Here is an 11,772-nt window from a genome sequence, read left to right on the forward strand (position 1 = left end):
GTCTGTCTGAGGAAGGATAGGGAAAGAAAATGTTAGAGAATGAAAAATATTGAAACAATCCATCTATATGTGAATATAATATAATTCACTGTAAGTTGTTGAATATTAGGGGAGCATGGTGATAAAGTAAGAATAAGTAATAGGGGGATTGATTTGATTAAAGCATGAAATATGCAGGCCTTATTAAAAATAAAATCAGTGGTAGTCCATTTTCAAGGCACCCTGGCTGCTTACTTGCCTATCAGCTTGCAGATGCTGGGGGAGGAGCAACTGATACAAAATCTTTAATTGGGTGGGGTAAATCATGATACAGTGAGGGAATGGGTCATGTGCCAGAAGGCATGTATCACAGGAGGCCTTCCCGCCACAAATAGACAAAGGGAGGTAGAAGCTTAAGCCTGTTTCTAAAATTTGTCCAATTTCAGAGGCAAAACCCAATAGAAATTAGGCAACATCCTTGAAAAAAAAATGTACACCCCATAGTAGTCAGCTAATGAGGAACGGGGGTGGGGGGGAGGGGGGAGGGGGACAACACACATACTTACACACTAGGCAATATAATGCTTATTGTAACAGCTTCTGGGGTCTCTGCTCATCAGGCACCCTCGTTGTCGTTAAAGTGTCACTTCCACTGTAATCCACATGTCTTTGAGTCCATTCTTTGAGTTTTAGCAGGTGAGTGTATTTCTTACAGTCCAAAATACCAATTTGAAACCTCCTTGGATTATCAATATAAACTTTTAAAAAAATGAAGGTCAGGAGGTAAAACAGGACTTTTCTTTGGGTGGGTACCAATGGGAAGAGGTGGGCATAAGGAAAAGGTGAATGAGTATAAGTATGGTACATGTATTTTGTATTCATATATGAAAATAGAAGAATGAAACCTGTTGAAGTTGATCTCAGAAGGGGGAGGGGAGAGAATGTAAATATCATAATGTACCCTAGTGTACAACTATTATATGCTAATAGAATAATAAAAAATAAAAATTTTAAAATGGTGCTGGCAAAAGTTAAGCTGTCCAGTAAGAAAGAAATTGGGTGTGGTCCAGCCTCTCAGTGGTTTGGGGCAAAGATCTATTCTGTACAAGGTTAATAGAGTTTAACACACAATGTTTCAGGAAACTGAGGTTTGGTCCAGTCCAAAGGTTTAGTCCAGATATGCCTGAGATCTGATTAACAGTGACCTCCCAGCACCTTTAAGTACCTCCAAGCTAATGCTACTCCATTTTTGATTTTTTTTCTCTTAATTTCCTTATATGGTCAGAACCATGAGGGAATCTTTCTAAAATCTTTACCATAAGAATGTGGTAGGGCTCTTGGAGGTAAAACCCACAAATGTGGATCTCCTAAGACTTCAACCCAGGAGTTTCTCCCTCTGACATTAAACCATCCTCCAGTCTGAAGCAATTTGTCAAAATTACCACTTCCTAGCAGTTTAGGACTCCAGTGTTTTCCAGGTTAACAGATCTTAGGTCTTGGCTGTGTCGTTTGAATTTGCCTGCCCTCTATATTTTGCAATGGGGGTTTTTGCCAAGAAATTCAGTCTTTCACGTGTCTAGGAGTCCAGCTTTTCCTTAGTATAAGGACAGGAGTGACAACATCCAACCTCTTTTTTTCTTTTTTTTTTTTTTGGCAGTGCTGGGGTTTGAACTCAGGACCTCCCACTTGTTAGACGGGTGTTCTATCTGAAGCCATACCTCCAGCCAATATTCAAGTTCTTTACATGTCACATCTGAAATCAGCAGTCACCTAGGATGGAAATTTTAATAACAAAATATTCTATAGGATTGTGGGATTATATTCATTTGTTTGTTTACTTATTTAGTGAGTCAATATGGTTCTAAGAACTTAAATAGTCATTTATTTTATAGAAGTTTAGGCTTGTTCTAAATCAAAATACAATTTTTAGATGAACATACCTAAAATTGATTTATTACCTTGGGTTGGTTCTTTAATATCACAAACCAGGTATTCAAGGTAGATGGTTTCTCCTTGAGAACAAAGGTTTTGTATAGAGTCAAACTCTAGAGAACTTAAAGCCTCACCACTCCAAGTGTAGTCTTGCTACCAGAGGAGGGAAGGAAGAAGACATCCTTCAGCTTCTGTTTCCACACAATTCATAGGAACTTGAGATTCATAATGAAAAAGCATTTTGAGGGGCCTCACAGAAAAGCAAACCTCACAAGTTAGAAAGGAAGGACTTTTTTAAAAGTAAAGAATGATCTATTAGGAAGGCAAAAGTATACCTCAAGGCAATTGAATGAAAGTCAGGAATAGTATACCTCAAAGGAGTGTGGCAGATAGTTGGAAAAGGGCCAAAAATGCACGGACGCTGTCAGGTCTCAGGATTGATGTGTGGAGTAGGCTCCATAAGGATATAGGGCCATTATCTTAATGGTTGGCCCAGGGTGTGGGTCATTATGTTAATTGATGATTCAGGTGTGAGCCATCTGAGAATTTTAGAAATCCATGGGGCATTTCCTGTTCCTGCTCATGCCTACCTATACACCTATGATAATACTCCTCCTCAAGAGCTCAGGACCCTGAAATCTTTTAGGGATATGGATGGTGAGATCAATCTAGCTGCTCCCTGGTGACAGGAGGTGACAGAAGTGCTCAGGGTCCACAGTCTTGCTGTCAGGATACAGAAGAATTGATTAGGCAGATAAGGCTGCTGAAAAGTGGCTTTCCAATGTTGGATCAGCAGAACTATAGTTGTGAAATGAAGCAGCCATTGTATCATCCAAGGGAAAAAAAGATGTTCTCTAGCCTCTTGTCACAAGAAGTTTATTCATCAGTCCTGTTGTTGCAGGAATCCATGATGACCCATTGTAATTTCCTACCCTTTTGCTCAATCTTGAATGAATTAGGGCACCAGACAATCTAGGTTTATAGGTTTCCTGGCTGAGAATAAACTACCACATGAGAAGAGAACAAGTTGTAACAGTTGAATTATACAAGTGAAAGCATCCCATTTTAAGCCTAAAGATAGAAAAAGCAGCATACAAGAGAGAGTCAAAAGAAGAAGATGTGAGTTTGCCTTCCATCAGTGGTTCCTGGAAGGGCTTTAGAATCAAATAGCCATGTGTAACAACTCTTTCTCCATAGCCTGTAGGCATTAGTTACTTTTAAAAGGACTGGCACAAATGACTCCAGTTTTGCTGTTGATTTTGATATAGGGCTTCACCATGTAGTTCAGGTTAGCCTGGAACTCACTTTGCAGCACAGGCTTGCCTCAAACTCACAGTCCTGTTTCAGCCTCACAAGAGCTGAAACATCATGCCTTGATAATTTCCTCTTATCTCTGGACAACTTTCTCTGGAAATATCACTGACTGATTGCTCTGCAATTTGGCTTTAATGGTAACTCACCACCAGGATGAGATATCCTGGTTGCTCTGATTTGATCCCACATTGAGGGAGAAGTGTGAGACAGGTAGGAGTCAATGCCAATGACCCTTTGGGCCAAATTTAAGCAATTAAGAGGTTTAGAAGGAATAGTTCTTAGGCTGGGCTTACCTGAAGTTCATTCTTAAGTCTTACCTGCAGTCTATTCTGTCTGTCCTATAGGTGATGTCTTATCACAAAATATTGCTTTGGTTGCTTTATTAGGGGTTGTACTTCTGAATAATGTAAATAGACAACAGTTACAAAGTTTTACAAGGAAAATACAAAAAGCCTACAAGAGCAAGCATTTAAAGAAAATCAACTCATTTGACAAATAAGCACTTGTGTCATTCTCTATGTTCCCAACTGCAAATGCTCCAGAGAATGAAGCAAAATTTAGAACCTTTGGTTCAGTAATATAATAGCTATATAGCTCTGACAAAAATATTGGAGGTGGTTAAGAAGTCAGATCTGACAGAATGGCCAGAATAGAAACTTTGTTATGATCTAGCCGTGGATTCATGCAAAAGGCCATGAATACTTGGACATATGGGACCTCTGAATATTTTCCCAACCTTCTACAGAGAAGGTCTAATTGTAGGATGGTGTTCTTATCTAAGGATCCACCAGAAGGCCAGGACAACCCATCTCCCAGTGCATATTGGAGCCAAACAGTAGACATGGGAGTCAAATTCCTTCCAGTGGTGTAGAATACAATCCAAGAATGAATTCTGAGGCATAAAGGCTGTTTTTCTATTTCTGGAAGACAAAGAGGAAGAGGGCACATAACCTACTATGGAGGGAGGGCTTGAGGATGTTACCTCAGAGGTGTTCTCAATGTGAACTTACCTAGCAGAGTAAGCATTCTCCCCTTCCATAGAAACATGTGACTGAAAGGCATCACTCCTGCTGTGCTTCTAAGCCTGGGCTACCTTGAGAAGCCTTAGCCTATGATCTTCCTCTATCTCTGGTTGAGATTTGGGTGTACCTTTTGTGGCCTACAATGATTCTAGTCACCCCTGGATACATGCCCCATAACCAGGCATCCTTAAGGATCCATTGTCCCTTTAAGTAAATGGCCCACAATATTTGATGGGTGGTCAGGGCCTTCCATTTTGGAGGTCCAGGCATGCAGTTTTCCCCTATATTCCCTTATTTTGATCTACCTTGGAGATAAGCAATGAGGCAGACAAACAGTGAGAAATCTGATCATATGGGATCCCAAGTCAAGGTGGAAAAGGGGTTAACTATGCAAACTGTTAACACATGGTATGGGAATGGTAAGTGAAGTCTCAATAAGTGGTGGGAATGTATAACCATTCCAGAAATAGTTGCTGCAGAGAGAAGAAGACAAGACATAGTCTTCAAAAAAAGTGAAAAGGTAGAAGATCAGAAGGCAGTCCCCTGAGAGCCTACAAAGTAGGCAAGAACAGGGCTTACCCCTTTAACAGATCTGAGTCACAGTACCAAAATGGTACTGGTCATTGAGGTGTCCTAGATGTTCCTCAATTCTTGGGTACAATTTCTAAAATTAGGATACTGACCTTGGTATAGCAAAAGAACCACAAGAGTAAAGATAGTATAGAGTGATTTATTAGAAAGCAAAAGTACATCCTAAAGCATGAGATGGGCAACTGCCTAAACAGGAACAATACATCTCAAAGGGGTGAGATAGGTGGTTGGATAAAGACCAAAACACAAGAATTTATTTTAGTAAAGCAGGACAAAGTGGGAGAAATAAAAAAGTGAATGGGAAAATTTTCCTACTTCCCACTCAGAAAATGGGAGTGACTAAGATTCAAAATATTGGTTCTTATCTGGGGTCTTAATACTTTCTGAGCTGGGGGATTATATGTGGTCATGTCATCTAGCAACTCCTAATTATTAGAGACAATGGATTTGTGGTGAGTCTATTACCCAAAATGTGATCAAGGTGAGCCTTGTTATTATTCTGAAACATGGAAATGTAGTCTAGGTTACCCAAAACTCAGGGATAATAGGTGCCAGGCATGCCCTTTCATTTTCTGTTTCTTTATTCAGAGTTTGCAGCTTCTTAACATCTACAAGGAAGCAGACTTGCCCTCTGCTCTGTATTTCCCTATTCTGTTAATTTATTTAACATCCAAAAGGAGAAGGAAAAAAAGAAAGCTTGCTCTGACTTTTCAGTTTTAACTTTCTGGTTCTGTTTTAATTTCTGAGTCTGGCCATTTTAATGTTTATTACTGTTAATTTCCCTGTCACCTCATCTATCTATCCTGCCTTAGTCTAACAAACACAGGTTCAGACACACAGGGGCTAGGTTGTACTCCAGACCTGCTAAATCAGACCCTGCACACTAACCATGCCTCAGTGTGATTCATGGGAATGGTAGTCTCAAAGGCACAGGATGAAGCTGTATCACAGTCAGTGCAATGTATGGAGCTTGTCTGTTGTCTGAAGAGTACCCACTGTAAAGAGTTGTGTATGAGAAAATGGGAAAATGTTAGTTGGGCCTAATAAATGATACCAAGAATACTGTTCATTTAATCTGGTACGATAATGGCACTGTGTTTATATGCAAAAGTCCTTGTTTCTTGTTAGGTGACAGTGGCTCATGCCTGTAATCCTAGCTACTTAAGAGGCAAAGACCAGGAGGATCGAGGTACTAAGCCAGCCTGGCCAAATAGTTTACAAGACCCTATCTCAAAAATACCCATCACCATAAAAGGGTTGGCAGAGTGGCTCAAGTGGTAGAGCACCTGCCTAGCAAGTGTGAAGTTGAGTTCAAACCCCAGTACCACCAAAAAAAGAAAAAAGTCTATTTCTTACACAAGTATTCTAAAAAACAGAAAGGGCAAATTCTAGCTTCCATCACCCCTTCTGATAAAATTCATACCAATTGTGTTTGTTTTTTCTCTTCTCATCTACGACCAAAAATTCTCCTAGGCATCCTTCCTCCAGGGTACATGGAAGCTTTGCACTTCCCACCCTTTTGAAGTCAGGCTAGGTGACTTATTTTGGTCATATTTGCCAATTTCTTTTATCTGCCTGGAAGGTGTGATTTTGAAGCATGCATGAGAATCACTGAGAGTTAAAAACATGCTAGAACTCACTCCCAGAATTTTTTGATACAGTATGTTTGGGTAGAGAAGGATTGAAAATATGTATTTCTAACAAGTTTCAGATAATGTTTTTGATGTTGATCTAAAGAACATATTTTGGGACACATGAATATAAAAGGTCTTCTTTGGGCTAGAGTTTCTGAACCATGTTTGAGATAAAATTTGGGTGATAAACATATCTTCTGTCCTCATGTTATAGTGGAATTTTAGTGTTCATAACTGAAAAAGCATATCACACAGAAGCATAAGTCTTTCACAACCCACGAGTCTTCAAGAAAACAGTTTTAATTAGCTTGTTTAGATTCAGCTGGGCTGCAGGTACACAAATCATAGAATTAATGGAGCTGAAGTGTTGAGAAGACCTTAGGCATACATATTCTACTTGTCCTTTTCCACCTGGTACCTAAGAAGACTTATTTCCAAGGAAACTTCTAGGAAGGTGACTCCTTTCCCGTATACTTTCTATGATCCCTACCTATGTCTTGTGTTTGCTCATAGGATCTGGTTTCCTGTTCCAGTACTGGATATCAAACACCACAGGAGCCAACAGAGGGTAGGGCCTATCTGAAACATTTATCAGTGATTTTTCTGACATAAGAACCATAAACCTCTGGCTAGCAGATAGTTAAGAATTCAGGCAGCTCCAGAAACAGCCCCACACCTAGGAACCTTAAGATAGGTCAAGATAAGGGAAGGCAATAAACCTAACCTGGGTCCAGGTACCCTTGAGCACCATTTGTGCTACCAGTTCAGTCACTTACGTTTTGTTATTGTTGTCTCTGAGGTCCCTTCTTCCAGCTGAATGCATATATATTAGGGGATCTCTTCCTCTCTACTGTTCCACTTCTTTCATATTCTCCAAATCTTTTGGTTTCTCTACCTGTAGAATGTTTAGTCTCATCCCTCTCTGTTTATGCTTCCAGGTCAATTTGCCTGTCTTTCTGATTCTTTTTTTTTTTAATGTCAAATTCTGTGTATGTCTTTAAAATAATTTTTGTTTTACAAAACCAATTCAAAATAAAAGGAAGGAAACAATACCAAAGATGGCAGGTACCTAAATACCTGGTTGCATTTTTTTAAATCCTGAGTTTGTTTTTCATTAGTGCTATGAAGACATAGGTCCTTCTAACAGAGCCCATCCTGAGATTTCATGTTCTTTGGGACAGGTCCCTTTGAACTGGCCAATCATGTTAAACCTACTGCTAATCTAGATGCAACTGCTCAAAAGAAAGGAAGTTTGTGAACAGAGGCCTCTGAAATCATGTCCAAAATGAAAGAATGGATCAGAAGGAAGGTCACTTGTGAGGAGAGCAGGACCTGTCACACATACAGCCTGGGGTGTAAAGGCAACTGGGCTTCTGACCACTGTCTCCAACAGGAGTGGGAGGCTGAAATCACAGCAGTAACACCGAGGTTAGGAGAGTGTGATGTTAAGCGATGTTTTCCGCTAGGCATCTGAGAAGCTGCGTGGCTCCAGGAGCCTCCTCTAGTCTCCACTCCCTCCCAGCACCTTAAGAATTCCTGCTTCAGGGATGGGGGACGCAGCTCCGCGGTACGGTCACAGTGCTTAGCTTGAGCAAGCATGAGCACCAGGGGGGAAAAAAAAAAGGAGAGGGTTGATGGAGATTAGGTGTGGTATGGCAGAAATCATAAGGGTAAAAGGAGCCGCGAGGGCTCAGGAAGAGACAGGGGCGGTGTACAGAGGACTTTGTATTTTCTAGCATACTGTTCGCCTCTGGGAAGTGACCAAACCCTAATGGCGACCCCAGCAGGCACTGTTCTAATGGAACGACGTGCAGGAGGAGGGGCAAAAAGCGGCCCATCGCCAGAGCCGAGACCACCGCTGCTCTGCCATCCTCCTTCCCTCAGGACCGAGCTGATGGTTAGGAGCCGCTCTCTTGGCACCAAAAGGTGAACAAATCCTAGTTTCAAAAGGAGACTTAATAGTTTTGAAAGCTCTAAAACTTGTGTACCTACAGACATGAATAAGGATACAAGTTTATATAACTTCAGTAGATATAAAATACTTGCTAATTTTCCAAATGGTAGTCCCATTTCACAATCAATACTGGCATAAGCAAGTTTTCTTTATAGTAAAGGAGATAGGGCCCCTGTGCTGTCAGGCAGCAGTACCTCAATGACAATACAGAAGTTGGAAGACAGGAAAGTATACTGCCTTTATTTTGAAAATAGTGGAGTGCAACCTATAAATCTTGATGTCCAAAATGGTCTCTGGGAAGCTGAGATCATTTTCCTTTAGACAGTCATCTGATGCAAATTATCTTTTGATAACTGGATGGGTTGTAGATAAAACAGACACCATGTACCCTAGGAACCTTGTTGTGTCTAGTGAAGAAGCTAGATTAGTCATTTTCAGAACTGACCACAGTACACCCACTTAAAACTCCAGAGAGTTAACTTGTGGGAACTATGACACAGGTGTTGATGATCAAGTGCAGTGTTTCTGTTGTGGAAAATAACTGGGAAATTGGGAAACTTGTTATTGTGCCTGGTCAGAAGGCAGAAGACACTTCCTAACTGCTTCATTTGGAACTGATGTGAGTTCTAATAGGAATTCCCCAACTTCAACAAATCCTACAAAAAATCCAGCCATAGCAGAGTATGAAGCATGGATCAATTACTATTGCAACTTGGATAAACTCAGTTAACAAAGAGCAATTTGCAAGTGCTGAATTTTATGTTTAAGTGTAGATGATAAAGTAAAGTGCATTCACTGTGGCAGACTGATTGGAAATCCAGAGAAGACCTTTGGAATATAAATGTTACACAGGGTAAGAATGTATAAACAATGTTCATAACACATTCAATTGAGGAGTCAGGTAAAAACTAAAAGAATCAATGATACCATCTTTCAGCATCCTAAGGCTCCAGAATCCTATGGTATCAGAATGGGATTCAACTTGAAGGACATAAAAAAAAATGAAGAAAAATTCAGACATCTAGGAGTGACTTTAAATCACTTGAGATTCTGGCTGCACATCTAGTGAATAGTCAGGCAGTAAAGATGAACCAATCGGCTTCATGCAGAAACAGATCAGTACTAAAGAGCTACTAAGGTGCCTGTGAGAAGCTTTGCAAATCTGCACGGGTGGAAATACTGCTGTAGTGTTTATTCTCGTGGACATCTAGTCACTTGTAAACAATGTGGTGAAGCGGGTGACAAATGTCTCTTATACTGCAGTCATCACTTACAAACAAAATTTTATGTCCTCTTCTCCTCCACAGTAGGCATATTGTGTTCTTGTTACCCTGACTCAAGGTGTGATGTGATGAATTTTGTAAGTAGTCAACACTTAGTTCTATCAACACTTGATAGAACTTGATACCAAGTTGAAACGTGCAACTGCAGACATAGTTAGCAGTCTACACTTTTGAATTTCTGGATTTTTTCAGATTACATGTGTTATTTATCCAATACTTACTGGTATTCGACTAAAACCCGTGACAAAGAAGCATTATAACTGATCACAATGTGTATTTGCAGTGCATTTATTTTCTAAGTGTAAATGAATTAATAATCTGAATTTTTCATTTTCAGATAAACTTATCAGCATTCTAATAAATACGGACATTACTCTCCCCAATCGCATCACCTGTTTTGTATAGAAAAGAAATGAACTGTTCCACACTGGGGGAAAAGATAATTTTCAGATGTTTGTATTTTAAGATTGTTTTCTTTTAGAAACATACTTGGGTGATTTTTAAAAAGTGATTTTGCATTTCTAAAAGTATATTTAAAAATAGACTACCATGCACCGATGTGGAAAGATGTCAAAGATATATTAAGTGTAAAATGCAAACAGCAAAATGCTATATAGCCAAGCACAGTGGTGCTAGACAGGTGCTCTTAACGTTTGAGCTACTCCATCAGCCCAGTTTTTCTAATTCAAGAAGGCAGGACACTTAACCTTTTTGATGGCAATGTAAAATTTGAATGTTCATTTTCCAACATGTAGGCCATGTCTTCTTGTTTCAAAATAAAGGTTTCTATTTTTGAAAAAGTTTAGAGGAAGGATGGATGAAATGAAGGAGCAGCTGAGGAACGGCCATGCTCCTTTGCCCCATATTAGTTCTAAGACATTCCTCATTTTGACACCCCTTTCCTGCCAACTATATTTGAACAGATAAACCTTTTCATACTTTACAGTGAATGCCACCTACTTGCCCTAGTGAATGAGAAACCAAAACTGCCCAATACTCTTCAATCTCAATGGAGTTCTCTCACAGGGAAAGCAGAAGCATCCAGCAGCGCTGCACTGCCTCTAGACTGAACCCTCACCACCTTTCAGACTTCTCTCACTCTGACCCCTAATCCTCTATAAAGACATTCACTTTACATCATCCACCAAAACTCCTCATATGGCCTAATTCCCACTTTCATTTGTGAGATTTTAGTGTTTTAGATAATCTGAGGGAATTTATCTACCAAATCCAGACACTCTTCCTTCAGATTGGAATACTAAGTTCCAGAGATGTGATTCATCCACATGCACACAGTCCATCATAGAAGAGGCAGGGCAGGTGTAACATTTTTTTGGACAGCATGGGTCAGTGTTGAAAACACTTAGGTTCATGAGTCAACAAATGTTTACTAAATATTTAGAATGAGGATGATCATGTATAACCTGGACTACCCAACTCAGTCCTGGGTTATACCTGACCCCTTTCAAACTCAACTCTCCTAATTTAGACCTTATATCATATAGTCACTGTACATACAGGAGACAACCATCTGCAATACCAAGCTAGTGTTTCAGTAAATCAGAAGAGCCATGGAGAATTTAAGGTAATGGGGATTCATTCATATTGGACTGAGTGCTCGAAAACCTGAAGATACTTGATTAAAAGTCCACATGAGCCAGGCATGGTAATGCGTACCTGTAATCTCAGCAATCCAGAGGCTGAGGCAGGGGCATTGTAACTTTTGAGGCCAGACCCTGCCTCAAAAACAAACAGAACATCCACAAGTTGAGCCTCAAACCACAGGCAATAATTTGTGTCAAGGGTAACAGAAGTATAAATCCTGTGACTTGGGCCCTAAGACCACCAAAATGGTAGATGAGAACCAGGAGGCCCTGGCCAGATAAGCTCAGGACAAATTTTATAAGAATGGGCAATGGAGTCAGGGAACCACAAGACAGTAGAAGGGGGATTTCCTGACACCATCTCTCCAATTTGAGACCAATGGACTGGTTCGGAGCTTCAGATGGCAAGGCCCTCCTAAAAGCCCCTTTCTCTTTCCTAGCTTCCTAGATCTTTCCTTG

This window comes from Castor canadensis, chromosome 15, assembly GCF_047511655.1.
Source record: "Castor canadensis chromosome 15, mCasCan1.hap1v2, whole genome shotgun sequence".
In the NCBI taxonomy this organism is placed as follows: Eukaryota; Metazoa; Chordata; class Mammalia; order Rodentia; family Castoridae; genus Castor; species Castor canadensis.